Source organism: Symphalangus syndactylus, chromosome 4, assembly GCF_028878055.3.
Source record: "Symphalangus syndactylus isolate Jambi chromosome 4, NHGRI_mSymSyn1-v2.1_pri, whole genome shotgun sequence".
NCBI classification, from domain to species: domain Eukaryota; kingdom Metazoa; phylum Chordata; class Mammalia; order Primates; family Hylobatidae; genus Symphalangus; species Symphalangus syndactylus.
In genome coordinates this window covers 130,737,238-130,753,123 of record NC_072426.2, presented here as the reverse complement: position 1 = coordinate 130,753,123, position 15,886 = coordinate 130,737,238, and the positions used below count along the sequence as shown (strand labels likewise).

Here is a 15,886-nt window from a genome sequence, read left to right as displayed (position 1 = left end):
GCAAGAACATATAAACTAAAAAAAAATCAGGGAAGAATGAGAGCACAGAATATTTATAACAGGAATGTAAAATAGGACAGTGATACTGATATTTACAAATTAACAACAGGAAATGTGATACATATACACAATGGAACATTATTCTGCCATAAAAAGAATGAAAACCTGTCATTTACAACAACTTGGATGGAACTGAAGGACATTAAATGAAATAAGCAAGGCATGTTTTCACTCACATGTGGAAGCTAAAAATAATTGATCACATAGAGATAGAGAATATAATTATCATTATCATAGGCTGGAAAGGGTAGTGGGGAGGAGGGAATTAAGAGAACTTGCTTAGTGGATACAAACATACTTAGAATAAATAATATCCTGAGTTCAGTAGCACAATGGGACAACTACAGTTAATGATAATTTATTGTGTGTTTCAAAATAACTATAATATTGCATTTAGAATATTCCTAACACAAAAATGATAAATGCTTGAGGGGATGACTATCCCAATTATTCTAACTTAATGATTACACATTGTATGTATGCATCAATATTTCACATGTACCCCATAAATATGTACAACTATTATGTAACCATAAAATATTAAAAAATTAAAATCAATATATAAAAGATCTCATAAGTAACTTGATATGACTATATTTGAAAATTTAAGAAAAATTTAAAAATAAGTTTAAAAACAAGCAAAACTAAACTAAATCTTAAAAAAAACTAAATCTTAAGAAAACTAAATCTTAAAAATTTTAAGATTACTTAAAAATGAAAGATGTATTCATGTTGCTTAGAAATGAAGACATAGGGGAGTAAGCCATAAATATCTAGTATGGATGATATTATCACAAGTGTCAGGATAACGCTATCTTGAGAAGAAGGAAAATAGAATCATGAGGCAATGGGGCACAGTGAAGAGCTGGCTATGTTTCATTTCTTGACGTGGGTGGTGATTTCTATGATGTTTTCTTTTTAATTATTCTTATTTTTATTTATCTATTCTTATTATTTATATTATACATATGATTTATGTGTATATATGATATATCTCATAAAACAAAATTTAAAAAAATTCTGGCTATAATATGTAATATAGATAGAATTAGGCAAGGCTGGAAGCACAGGCTTTATTTGAGAGAGTTACATGATGATCTGGGTGAGAGAAAATTAAGATCTGAGCAAACTGTAAGGACTATGTCTTTGCCTCTGCATGCTGCATGTGCTGCACCTCCAAGGGGAATCATTGACTTTGAATTTGATGTGCTTGGCTTCCTTGGAACTCGGCAACAATGTGAACCTGTCTAATGAGAGGGAAATTAATTAATTCAATGAGAATAGATAAACTGCATTTGAAAGATATAATTAGGGCTGTTGGGGCTTAATGAAATATTATAAAAGCTTATCATAGGATATAAAGGCAAAATAACAAAATTTTGCCACACTAAAAGCCTCTGTTCCACTGATTCTCTTTTTGAATGGTTTTGCTTCCCTCTTTCTGCTACCCACCAGATGATGCTTTGCAGAGATAACTTTATACTTTTAACTTCAACTATTATGTTTTTTCTTCAATTATATTCCATCCACATAAACATCCTCACGAACTTTTTATTATGTACTTTTGATCACTCATGATGATCCACATATATTCACTGGTCACCAGTATTTCCCTTTTGCTTCATCTGTCTAGTGAGAGATTGATCTGTTCAATAAGAACAAATAAATAGGTGTTTTCTTATTTCATATAAGTATTAACTGAGTATTTCTGCTATGGATGTTACAGTGTTCATAAAAATACATACACGTAAGGCTGGGTGTGGTGGCTCACGCCTGTAATCCCAGCACACTGGGAGGCCGAGGTGGGCAGATCATGAGGTCAGGAGATCAAGACCATCCTGGCTAACACAGTGAAACCCCGTCTCTACTAAAAATACAAAAAAAAAAAAAAAAAATTAGCCGGGCATGGGGGCGGGCGCCTGTAATCCCAGCTACACAGGAGGCTGAGGCAAGAGAATGGCATGAACCCGGGAGGCGGAGCTTGCTGTGAGCTGAGATTGCGCCACTGCACTCCAGCCTGGGTGACAGAGGGAGACTCAAAAACAAAACAAAACAAAACAAAATACATACACATAAAAAGAAGTTTTGGTGGAACAAATCTCATGAGGTATAATTGATTACTCCCAGATTTCTAATGTGGACAACAGCATGGATATAGAGAACACAGGAAAATTATCATCTTTAGAAGAGAAAACTGTGGCCAGGCATGGTGGCTCATGCCAGTATCACAGCACTTTGGGAGGCCAAGGCTGGTGGATCACCTGAGGTCAGGAGTTCGAGACCAGCCTGGCCAGCATAGTGAAACCTCTTCTCTACTAAAAATACAAAAATTGGGAGGCAGGAGAATCGCTTGAACCTGAGAGGCAGAGGTTGCAGTAAGCCGAGACTGTGCCACTGCACTCCAGCCTGGGTGACATAGCGAGACTCCATCTCAATAAAATAAAAAATAAAAATAAAAAATAAAAAGATAAAACTGTGAGTTCAGTTGGGACATTGTTTTATTCAGTGTTTTCAACCAAGGCTGATTTTTGTCCCCTCAGGTGACACATGGCAATGTCTAGAAACATGTTTGGTTGTAAGAACTGTGGGATGTCCTACTGGCATGTAATGTGCAGAGGCCGGCGATGGTGCGAAACACCCTACAGTGCACAGTACAACCTCCCACAACATAGAATGACAACCAAAAATGTCAATAGTGCAGAGATTTAACAACCCTAGTTTAATTTTGAGGTGGCTGTGAGGAAGTCTAATAAGAGATTTGATGTGCATATCTGAAGCTCAGGAGAGAGATCTGGCTGAGAACTGTATCTGGTAACTACTAAAGAAGTAGTTCCTTTAGCAATTGATCCCTTCTCTATTTCCATATATTAACTCACAAAAAGTTTATTGACAATTCTGTGCCCTAGTCTAGAGTATGAAATCACCCAGTTGGTGAGAAGGTTTTAAAGAAATATTTTGCTCTTCAAATACATTTTCCCTTTAGGTTTATTTTAAAATAGCAACAAATGACAGTCCTTCAAAAAGCTTTGAATGGGACTAGAGGAAATTATGAAAATTGTTAATACAATACAAGGCTTAATTATTGACCATTTAAGTGGTCAATAATTAATAGTTTTGGTTCTGGCATTTAAAAAATCCATTAATCTGGACAGATATTGTTAGGATTTTCAGCAGGTTCTGTTCTCTATTAAACTGGAAATGGAGAAATAGTTGTAGTTGTTTTAAAAGAACATTCCTGTCAGCCTGCACTCATGACTTCCCTTGTACATGATATGTATTCATTTGTGATAAAATAATTTGATTTGCATCTTCAAGAGATACCCAAAGAGAGAATGTTAGGATGCCACACGCTCATCTCCTTTTTTTAACATAATGATCCTTTTGGAAGACAGGTTTTCATGTAGATTTCTGCAGGCTTTCTCTGGTGAAAACCTACTTTGTCATTTCTGTCAAGTGTTCCCTGCTTGACGGGTTTTTGTGTGTGGGTGATTGTTTCCATGGATCTGCAGCAACGAACAGCTCCTTCAAGATGTTGCTGTCCTTGTTTCATTTCTCGCTGTTTAAAAGGAGATATATTTGTTGTCATGTTCTGAATAAGCTCAAGAACCTCTGAAAAAAATATTCTGAAAGGGAGGAGCATCATCCTGCTCCTGCCTGGTCCAGGGCCTTGGACTCTTTTCTAGAAAAGTTTCTTTATCAAAAGAAAAAAAAAAAGAAAGGATAGAAACAAGAGCCTTTGTTTAATGAAGGTTAGACTTAGAAAACTCTCTTGGAATGACCTTTGATATAGTAAACAGACCTCTTATTTTTATTTGATCATTCAATTAAATTTTCATCCTAGACTCAAATCAATTTGTGCTTTAGGAAATAAAGATTTGCTCAAGATTTCTGGGCAGAGATGTCCATGGCATGCGTATGCACACACAAACACCTGCATACAAACCTAAATATTTAACAATAAGAAATTGAAAAGTAAGATACAAAATTCTGCAACCATTAAAAAATGTCTATTTGTGTGTTTTTAAATTAACTGCTAAAGAAGTATAAAGTGGCAAATTATAACTATACATCTCTGTAAATTGCACAAAGTAAGCACATTCATGTAACCATAACCACAGAAAATGGAATATAACCAGTATTTTTAATATAAGAATTCCTCATCTTCATAGTCAGTCTAAAAGAAGGAGGAACGCTTAAGCCCAGGAGATCAAGGCTGTAGTGCAACGGTATGGTGCCTGTGAATAGCCACTGCACTCAAGTCTTGGAAACAGAACTCGTCTCTAAAAAAATAAAGAAATTATAATGAAGATTTTATTTTTTCTGTTTTATACTGCTAATTTTCCCTCTTTTTCTGTTTTCTTAATTTTGCTAGTCGATCAAACTATTATTCATTTTCCCTATCTCCCAGGGAAATATGGAATTTCTTCCATTCTTAGCAATTCCATTGCTTTTCTATATATCATCATCAAATGCACATATACCAAAAACAAGCATCTTTGATGTTTTTTCAATAACATAATTGAAATGTCTGGCACATAGTACACACTCAAAAAACATTTCTAGAATTAATGAATATATCAGTATTATTATATAAATATAAAATATCCTATATTTTGCATCACCAAAGGCTCTATTCTCTTGATTCCCTTTTAATGCTTTTAATGCTCCATTTCTGCCACCCACCAGATTATACTTTTGCTGAGATAAGTTTCTACTTTTAATTTCAATTACTATTTTCCTTGCACTGTGTCTTCTCTACATCAAGCATCCTCATGTAACATTATATTGCACCATTCCTATCATTTATCATGATCCTTATATATTTATCATTCACTGGTATTTCCTCTCTGTGTCATCAGTCCCATATTAAAGTGTCTTTTGATTTACTGGTTATAAACCTCATTTTGGTATTTTCCTTGATGGGTGATGCAGCCTTTAAATTCCTCCAGAAGTAAATCTATATCTCCTTCATTCTGGCTGGTAAATGATATCTCAGCTGGAAATAGAATTTTTGAGTGGCAGCAATTCTCTCCCACAGTATTCTTGCTTCCAGTGTTGCTAATAAGACACCTGATGCCAAACCAACTCTTTGTTTCCCTTTAAGAAGCGTTCTTTAATCTGGAAGTTTATGACATTATCATTATAATTATAGACTTTATAAACTTTATCAGGATAAACATCAATTCTGCTTAAGACAAGAGATTTTCTTCTCCAATTTTTAACTTTTCAAGTTTTCCTGTTTTCTTTTTTCTTACGGATCCACTTTACAAATCTCATATTTTTGTATTCATAAATTCCATTTCTTTTCCTATTTGCTCTCTCTGCAATTTCAATATTCAAAATTCACAGAGTATTTTGTTTCCCAATAGCTTTGGTTGCTATAATCAAATCTGCTAAAATTGTTTATTCACTTATTTATCAGCTTGAAGCCTGCCTTCTCCAGCAAGTCTATTTCACCAGGAACTGCATGTTTTGCTTATTGTTTCTCCTTCAAGTTGTTGAGTACTTCCAGTAGAATTATTGTTTTTCTTTACTTATTTCTAATGTATATTTGGATTTATGTTTGGCTTCTTCTGAAATTTCAGTAAGCCTGAGCTTACTCTACACTAGCAACAAACCTTTCCTCTGTTAAATAAAATTTGAGGGAGGTCATTATATTGGAATGAGCTTCTGCACTAAGACCCAGTGAACCAGATCAAACAATGGATTTACTTGTGCTAGGTACCATGTAGTCCAACTGAACTTTAAAATGAGCTAGTTTTTCAAAAAACAGGAAATTCACAGCAACCAATTATAAAAGGCCCTGTCTTCCTAAGCCGCATGACAAGAAATGACAAGAATGTTCCTTCTGCTTTAACCCTGTAAAAACGAGTAACTCCTAAAGAAACAGTTTTCTTTTTGTTCCCTGTTTCTGATTCTTAGCCTCTTTCGGCTGATAAAGCCCACTTCCACTGCTCAGCTTATTGGAGTACATTTTTGTTTTATAAAGGAGATGCTGCCCAATTCAGGAATTACTAATAAAAGCCAATGCAATCTTTAAACTCAATTTCTTCAAAGTGTGTTCTTTGACAGTTTCCAGTTCTCTTCAGGGGCAGGTAAATATTATCCATCAGCCTCAGGAATAGAGAAGATTCAGTTACAGATTCAAATTTTCAGCAGCCACACTAAGCCCAGGAGACCACAAGGTCCTCCCAGGAACATGGATCTAAGCTGGAGCTACCCTCTTTCCTCTCAGGGACCCAGGGATGTCAGAGCACCAAGCTCTCTGCAGACTCCATGCAGTTCTGATGACTGCTACTAAACTCACTGCTGGACACCAAGCTCTTTGTAGGCCCAGAAAGGAACAAGCCCACTGCCTGATTTCTCATTCAGGAACCTGGTAACACCAGAATATTTTTTTCAAATCTCACAGCCTTGATTGGCTGCTTCAGAAGCTGCTTCACTAATTGAAGATGGGAGTTGTGGGGCTGACATTGGGTTAAGAGAACAGCAGGTCACATTCAGGAAGATACCTTTCCATATTTCTCTTACCATGTTTCAAAATGATCATTTATACCTTCATTACAAAAAAACCCTAAGATTTTTATTCTTTGTGTTATAGTAGTAATGGTAATATTACAGAAAAAAATGTTATGCTACACTATAGAAAGCTTCCAGGATTTGGCTAAACATGGTTAGCACTATTCCTCTAAATTATTCTAATAAGTTCCAATGGAATTGTTATGCTTCATATTAAGATTATTATTATACCTCATAAGCAGAATAGAATTAAAATGTGTGAATTGTTCTATTTAAAATGTCTTGGTGTGTGATATATTACAATGTCCTTCTAAAATAAAAATTATACATTTCACTATCAATAAAAACAAAATAATGAAAAATATTTTTCAATTAAGTTGGTACATACGTCACAGAGAGTGACACTTCTATAGCTTTCTAAATACAAAGAGATGACTCTATAGCAGAAACCAGCATTTGTGCCTTATTATTAATTTAGCATGTGTCCAATGTAGTTTGGATACAGAGATGACCCTTCAGGTTTCTAAACTGTGCAGAAGAGTATGGTGATAAACTCATATATTAGAGGACCTGAAAATGAATCCAGGACAAAATTAAAATGCCTTGAATTTTTATTATTGAGATAGGTTAGTATTAACACTTGTTAAAGACTGAACAAATGTAGAAAAAGGAAAAAAACAGACATCAATAACATATTTAGGGTACCACTCTGTTTACATTTCAATAATCAAAACTAAATATTTGATTTATACATATAACTTGTATTTTTAGAAAGAACAGTGGTTTATAGCTGAATTAAACCAAAAAAGATTATCTTTAACAACTGTATTCTCAAAATATAGAAATTTAAAGTATTATGTTATAATAAGATTTCTTATATTCTGTTTGTAAATTTAAAATGTGGATACTCATTTAAACTTGATTCTTAACCCCCATACTACATTTCCCTAGTTTGCATTTGTGCATCAGTTATATAGAGCAATGCTTCTCAAACTTTAATGTGAACATGATCACCTGGGAGCTCACTAAAATACAGTTCCTTATCCTAACAAGCTCCCAGGTGACATTGACGCTACTGGGATATGGACCACACTTTGTCAAAATAGGGAACCTTTCGATCCCACTACATATGTCTTAACTCAGTGCCCATGAAGATAAAGTTAGTAGTTTAAGAATATGAAAATTTGTAACTGGTAGCTTTTACGTATGAAGACTGTTTATATTTGAGTTTGGAAAGAAACGTTCTGGAGCAAATAATAGTCGATCTAAGTAACTTTAACCTTCTCTTCTGTATTGCAGTTAATAACAGAATAAGAAGAACATTAATTTAAAAATCAAAGTGGAGAATGACTGAAGGAAATGTCAGTTGTTGAGTTAATTATTTTCTTAAAATTTAAAATAGAGTCATTTCTGCTAACAAATATTTTTATCAAAATGTAATATCATCTGAAAATCTGGGGCAATTGCACTATGGAAAATGCTTAGAAAATTTTCTTCCAAATCTCTGTTTTTTTGATTAAGACTGGCATGTGAAAAGGTGAATGCCACTTGACTTTTATTTTTTTATCCTGGGTATTTTGCGTTTTCCCTACTGTGCTGTAGAATTGAAGGTCTGAACAAATTGAAGGTCTGCACAACTAACAGATGGTTAGTTGAATGATAACACTGGCTCCTTCATTTCCTTACTATGGTGATGTGCTAAAGCTGCGTGACTTTTGTTTCTTCTGATGGCAGTTATGTATTTCAATCGCACAAGATTCTTTGAAAATCATGTAAAGAAAAAGCTGCACTTACTGTTTTCCTGCCAAGTTGTGTTACAATACTCCATTATGCATTGGCATTTCAATGGGAAAGCTAGATGATAAATATACTCTGTAGGTGTGGTATTTCAAATCCCACTTGGTTTAGAATATGCTGAGGAGCTAAGGGTATTATTTACTGAACAGTTCTAAAATGGTTCCCAGCAATGCATTGTTGTTGGCACTTTGTCTTTCCTAACCACCTAGTAAAACGTGTTTTGTTTTATAGTAAAGATATATTACAATGACCTTTCAGTCCCTGTAAAAACAAAGAAAACCAATTCTGAGGCCAGGAATAAACATTTAACTGCCTAAATGGCCTGTCACCTTATGTTTACCTTTGTCTATTCTCTGGGGTAGAGGTCCTATATATATTTTCTGCCTGCTTCTTTTGTATATTTTTGACTATTTTGGCTCTTGGTTGCCTTTGATTTTTATTTGATGTGATATAAATAAGTAAAACATTTCCAATTTCTTTCATTTTGTTCTTTCCCCATACCCCAGACGTTTATTCTATTATTTGTAGTGTCTTTTCAGTAATTATAAACGTGCAAATAAATACAGTAAATAAAATAAGAAAGAAAAGGAGAATAAAAAATACATTTTTGTGAAAATGTTTAAGTAATTTAACAGACAAATGACAAATCTGTATCCTAATCTAAAACTATGTTAATAGATTGGTAGTTGATAGATAGATGATAGATAGATAGATGATAGATAGATAGATAGATGATAGATAGATAGATAGATAGATAGATAGATAGATAGATAGATAGATAATTTGTCATTTGGGGAGAAAAAGCAGAACCAACACTGGCCTTCCCAATATTAAGTCATAAAAATCATATCCACAATCACTTGAAGAAGTGATTAGGCCATGAGAGCTCCTCCCTTGTGCATGGGATTAGATGACCTTATAATAGGACTTGATGGAGGGAGTTAGTCCTTGCTTGTCTTTCAGCTGGTAATCATGTGAAGACATAGCAAGAAGGCCCTCACCAGACACCAGATTCTAGTGCCTTGAACTCAGACTTTTGTGCCTCCAGGATTGTGATAAGCAAATTTCACTTCTTTATAAATTGCCCTGTCTCAGGTATTTTAAAATAGAAGCAAAAAGACAGAATTTGTTACCAGGATTGAGACATTACAGTAACAAATAACTAAAAGTGTGGAAGCAGCTTTGGAACTGCATAATGGGTAGAGGCTGGAATAGTTTTGAAGCGAATTCTAGAAAAAGCCTATATTGTCATGAATTAAAGGCTATTCTTGTGAGAACTCAGAAGAAGATGAGAGCTATTATAAAAGCTTAATTTTTTTAGAGATGACTTAAGTGGCTGTGAACAGAATGTTTGTAGAAATATGAACATTATAGACCATTCTGATGAGGTCTCAGATGGAATGAGAAAGAAGGTCTGGAAAATTGGAGGAGAGGTTATCCTTGTTACAAAGTAGCAAAGAACTTTGCTGAACTATGTCTGTGTCCTAGAACTTTGTGAAAAGCAAGAATTTAAAAATGATATACTAGGCTATTTGGAGGAAGGAACTTCTAAGCAGCAAAGAATTCAGGGTACTGCATGGTTTCCTTCAATTGCTTAGAGTGAAATGCAAAAGAGAGATATGATTTAAAGACAAAATTTTATTGTTAAAAGGGAACCAGAGCATAAAGATTTGTACAATTCCCAGCCTGGCTATGTAAAGACTAAAAAATGTATAACATGTATAGGAGAGAACACCAAGGATGTGACCAAGGACAAGTGACCATTTGCTAAAGGGATTCATATGATTAGAAAGAAGCCAGATGCTATTTATCAAACCATAGAAGAATGACTTCAAAGGCATTTTGAAGATTTTCGGGGCAGCCATGTTCATTGCAGATCCATAATGTTAGGGCCTTGATGGCAGAATACTTATGAAGGAGGGGACTGGGGTGCCAGTAGGAACTCCAGGCTCACTGGCCAGAGCCATCTCAGATCTCTGCTTCCCACATTCAGGCACAGAGCTCCTCAGCATCCAAGATGTGGCCCAGGTGACCCCTGCTGTGGCTTGAACCACTCCTCTGGGGGACATAAATCATTAACCTTGGCAGCATAATCATGGTGCTAACTCTTTTGACTCAATGAATGCACAAACTGTAGAGGCATGGCTACCTTCACCTAGATTTCAAAAAAATGTCCCAGCCAGCTTCAGGGCCCAGGCAGAGAACCACCAAAGGGCCAAGAGTTTCAAACAGAGCCCCTAATAGGGCAATACTCAGGAGCCTGTGGGGTCTGGGCCACCACAGAGAGTCCCCACGAAGAAAATGTTTACTAGGCAGTGCGGGCAGAGACACCCATAAACCTCAAAACTGTAGAGTGACCAGTGTACAGTGCTAGCCTGGGAGAGTCGTAGGCATGCAACTTCAGTGCACGAGAGCTGAAGCACAGATTGGGGCAGAGCTATCTGAGGCCCTAGGGGCCCCACCTCCATCCCAGTGTAAGGTGAGACATAAGAGTGAAAGAAGATGAGCTCAAGGCTTAAGATTGAATGTTGTTTGCTCTGTTGGGTCTTGGACTTACATAGGACCTGCCACACCTTTCCTTTCTTCTTTCCTACTTCTCCCTTTCAGAATGAAAATGTCTGTCCTTTACCTGTCTCATCATTGTAAATTGAAAGCGCATAAGTTGTTTGATTTCACAGGCTCACAGCTGGGGTGGACTTTGCCTCAGGATGAACTGTACCTTGAATCTCATCCATATGATGTTTAGATAAAATTTTGGACTGAGTCTGTAAAATTGTTGGTGGAATGAGATAAGACTTTGGGGAGTTATTGAAATGGAGTAAATGTATTTTGCATATAAGAAGAACACAAATGGGGGAGCAGGGACAGAAAGAAGGCTGTGTTGTGAATATAGTCCTCCAAATTCAGGTGTTGCCAATGTGATAGTATTTTAATAGTTGGGACAATTAAGACGAGATTAGACCAGCAGGGCTGCTCTTTTGAGAATGGGATTAATTCTCTTAATTGCCCTTATACAGGTGCATCATGGAGAGAGTTTGTCCCTTTTTTGTCCTTTTGCCTTCTGCCATATAAGGACACAGAATTCCTCTCCAGAAGTAGTAGTTAAGATGCCTTCTTGGAAGCAGAGACCAACTGCTTAGAAGCAGAGACCTCACAAGACAACAAACCTGCCAGCACCTGTGCCTTGATCTCGAAATTTGCAGCCCCAGAACGGTAAGAAATAAAATTCTGTTCTTTAAAAATTACTCAGTCTCAGGTATTTTGTTTTATGCAGCATATGCAAAATACTAAGGCATCTAGTAAATTGTCTAAAGTAAACTGTTACTAAAGTAATTTTCTCTCTTTCTGTGTGAAATGATTTCCTTATCTTGCTGTAAGAAAGAATATCATAGAAATGCTACACATCTGGAATAAAGAGGATTTTAGCAGTGCTCTGGTTTATTTGTTCCCCAAAAAAACTCATGTTAAAGTTTGATCCCCACTGTGGTGCTGTTGGGGGTGGGGCTAGTGGGATGTGTTTTGGTTATAGAGGCGGATCCCTCATGAATGGCTTGGTGCTCCAGTGGGGAGTGAGTTATCACCCTTACAAGACTGGATTAGTTTTTGCAGAGATGTTCCTTTGAGAGTGTGTTGTTACAAAGCCAAGCTGTCCCTTAGGTTTCAGCTTTTCATACATGCCTGTGCCCCTTTTGACTTTCTTCATCATTTTATGACACAACACAAAAAGCCCTTACCAGAAGCTGAGCAGATGCCAGCTCTGTGCTTCTTGTACTTCCAAGCCTTCAGAACCATGAGCTAAATAAACCTCTTTTCTTTATAAATTACCCAGACTCAGATATTCTGTTATAACAACATTACATGGGCTAGGACCAGTCTTCTGATTGGTCTAACTATGTAAATGATGGTAAAACATTCCAATGTGCCCTTATACTGTGTCAGTGCACTGCCTTGAGCATATAGATTTGAGTTTCTAAGCTAGAAGAAATCTAAAATGTCAGCTAACTCAGTGATTCTCAAAGTGTGGTCCCTAGAACAGCAATGACAGTAGCATCACCTGGTGATTCTGCTGCACATTAAGTTGCTTTAGCCCAGCTCCATTTTTATCAAAGGAACACATTAAAATCAGGAGAAGTTAAAAAGGTCACAGAGCTAAGTAAAGACTTGCAGAACATAAAGTGTAACCAACAGTGGGCTCTCAGTTATACAGTATGACCCATATAGCATAATTTAAGCCATGAAATAATTAAATATGAAACAATAAAATCATGTTTTACATCTAAGTTATTTCTGCGTTTTTGTTTATACTTCATTATTATAGCACCAAAATTTGAATCGTATCAGTGAGATCATTTAGTATTATTTCCACTGATGATGATAAAAATGCATTAAACATAAGATTAGGTTTTAGTCCTGAGAGAATCTTTCAGAACTATTAGGGAGACATTTTGTTTGTTTTGCCTTGTCTGACCTGAATTTGACCCTGAGCTCAATAGGACTTTAATTTTATTTTTGAAAAGAATTGGAGAAGACATTGAGCTAAGAAACAGAAATAGCAAAAGGCATTCCACAGAGAAATAATAAAGAAATTAGTGTATTGTTGGTATATAGAAAAGATCTGTGATCAGTGAAAAAGATAAGATTCTGGTTGTCTTTAAGCACTTGAAATACATATATTCTTGGCTCTTCCACTGTCAGTCTCCATTGGTTGCCTCCCATTTGGGAAGAAAAATACCCAAGTGAACACTACCTTACCAAGAAATTAGGCTCAATTCTAAATCTTCATTTCATTCACCATTCCAACTTTATTTTTTCCTTCACTGCAAAATTTTTTAATTCAAGAATTTTGTTTTGCAACTATAAAAGTACCATAGATCAAAGTTTAAAATGTGGAATGAAATGAACAAAGCAAACAGAAAGCATAACTTTTTGTTTGAAATACCTCCAAGTAATATTTGTTCCCAGATGGTATGTATATGTTAATGTTTCTAAGTGGAATGATACAGTACCTATTGTTTTAAGGCTTTTTTTACCTTAATAACAAATTGTGATTTCTTAAATTATAGTAAATTGCCTTTTGAAGGTATAATTGTAATGGACATTTAATATTCCCTTATATGAGCATTTCCCAATCTCCTATTTTTAGACATTTGGGTCATTTTTAACTGTTCACTGTTATGCTTGCTTGGGTAATTACAAACATTTTTGTGGTATATAAATAAATTACTTGAATAGTTTATATTTTATAAAGTTCTTAACACAAAATATAAAAATTGAAATTAACCAACTTTATTACAAGCTTTCCTATACATTGAAAATTGCCTTTTACATCTCCCTAGAAGAATGTAAAATTAGACCTGACAGGTAGCATATAAAACTGTTCATTCTTTTATAACTTAACAGTTTTATAAAGCAAATAATGGCATCCATTTCATTATGTTATTACTGTTGTGAGTTAATATGTTAAAATAATTATTAGTCATTTTTATTTCTGGTTCAACTTTTCTGACCATCTTTAATGAAATACTCATGCATTTCTTATTACTACACAAAAAATCTCTTTAAATATTAAGAAAACAAACTTTCCCTTTCTATTATAAATGTATTTTTCAACATTTCTGAAAGTATAGTTTAAAAGCACTCTATACTTATCTCTAAACTCATCAAGTTGTGTGTTAGGTTGGTGCAAAAGTAATTGTGGTTTTTGCCATTAAAAATAATGTTACTTACTTTTAATTAAAAGTAATGGCAAAAACCGCAATGACTTTTGCACCAACAAAATGCATTACATATGTAGAGTTTTTGTACATCAATTATACATCAATGATTTTTAAAAATATACTCCACATTTTATTTGAATTATTTTCTTCTCAAATTAAAAAAAAAAAATTTCCTTTCATACAGCTGTTAAAAACTGCTGTTGCTAAGAACATCCTCATTACTGAGAAAAGTTTTTCTCCTCCTACGTTAACCCTGCATCATGCAGCTTTGTTGCTTTTGGCCTTTCTACATCTCAAAATTCCACTCCTTTGATTTTCCTGGTCCTTTTTCTATCTTTCGGACTGAACCTTTCATTTCCTTCTTGGCTTCTCTTTCTTTGAACTCCTTACAAAAGAAAAGTTTCCTCTGAATTCTTCCCTTCGTTTTATGCCTTCAGTTTAATATTCTCACAAGAAGAGTGAGATGCTGAGAAGGGAGGAGGTTATTGGATTCAGACTTGAAAGAATTTAACTTTGTCTTATACTCCAGCTCTACCAGCTCCTCCTCACTTAGTAGCTATCAGTTATCCTTTTTCACAAAGAAAATAGAAGCCATCCAACTATTCACACTTACGCCCACAAATGTACCTGTATCCTTACAAGTTTTCCTCTCCTGTGCTGTTACAAAACAAAAACCCAACTGCTTGTCTTGTCACGGTATCTCCTAAGCCTATTGAGAGCTGCTTAAAACAAAACAACAACAAAATGGAAACATCACAAAATGAATCTGTCAAAATGCAGGTGGTTAAAAGTATAAATTAACATTTACCGGCTTCAATTGGGCCCCCAAAACTCAGCAATTCTGAATTCTTCTACCAGTAAGTTCTCTCTCTCATCTTCTCTTTCTTACACTCTCCCTTTCTTTATCCTCACAAGGAGTATTTCATATCTTATATTCTCAGGAGCAAGATTGTATGCATTGATATCTTCATGTACTCCGGCTACAAAGCCAACATTATTGTATATGATACCAGCCATGAGCCAAAACAGTAGCTAGAAGTAGAGCCACAATAAAATTATTTTACTTTTATGATGGATTATATCTAAATACAGCTAAAAGCTGAAGAGATGGGGTAGAATATTTTTGGAATGTAAATATAAATAATATTCCCAGCCTCAGTTTCACTGTCTGAACAATGGTGAAAATCCTTAAGATACCACTCAGATTTGTGGTGAAAAATAAATATAAAGTTTACATGCATTACCTAAAAAATAATACACATTTAATGTTTAAAATATTATAATTTTTAAAATTTTCCCTAGCCATTTAAAAATGAATTCTACGTTAATTTTATAAATGCAGTTATTTCTCCAGTCCCCATTCACTTTTAGACTCATCTAAAAATTAGAAATGGGCAGACGAGATTACTAGGCTTTTTTCAGTGTAGTGCTGAGTTTGACTTTCTATTGATGAGACAATTTATTAATCTGTCAAGGCAGAAGTTAACTTGCATATTCTCACCTGTTCAAATTGCAGATTATTTCTGTCTGGTGAAACTGATCATTCCAGAGGTAAGAGTTTAAGGTTCTATTGGATATTAATCAGTTTTGCACCCACTCCAAAACTCCTAACATTTCTTTGTTAACTTGTCAACTTATACCTACTTCACAAAAGCTCTTTGGACCATTCATAACATCTTTCTTATAATTAAGGAGTTGAATAAATTTTTTGACAAGAGTTCATTTTATTTTTACATAAGAGTCATGATTTCACCTTTTTAAAATCTACACTTGAACTCATTACAACCTCTCAT

General features: G+C 34.9%; 1 long non-coding RNA gene across 1 annotated transcript in view; it reads left to right on the top strand.

Annotated features, from left to right (window-relative positions):
• Window positions 1-11,398: 11,398 nt before the first annotated feature.
• Window positions 11,399-15,886, top strand: part of LOC134736509 (uncharacterized) — a 92,739-nt gene continuing 88,251 nt past the window's right edge. Inside the window, exons 1-2 of the long non-coding RNA XR_010120574.1 lie at window positions 11,399-11,589; window positions 15,610-15,644. This is a non-coding gene — a long non-coding RNA (uncharacterized lncRNA). The remainder of the gene's footprint in view (window positions 11,590-15,609; window positions 15,645-15,886) is intronic.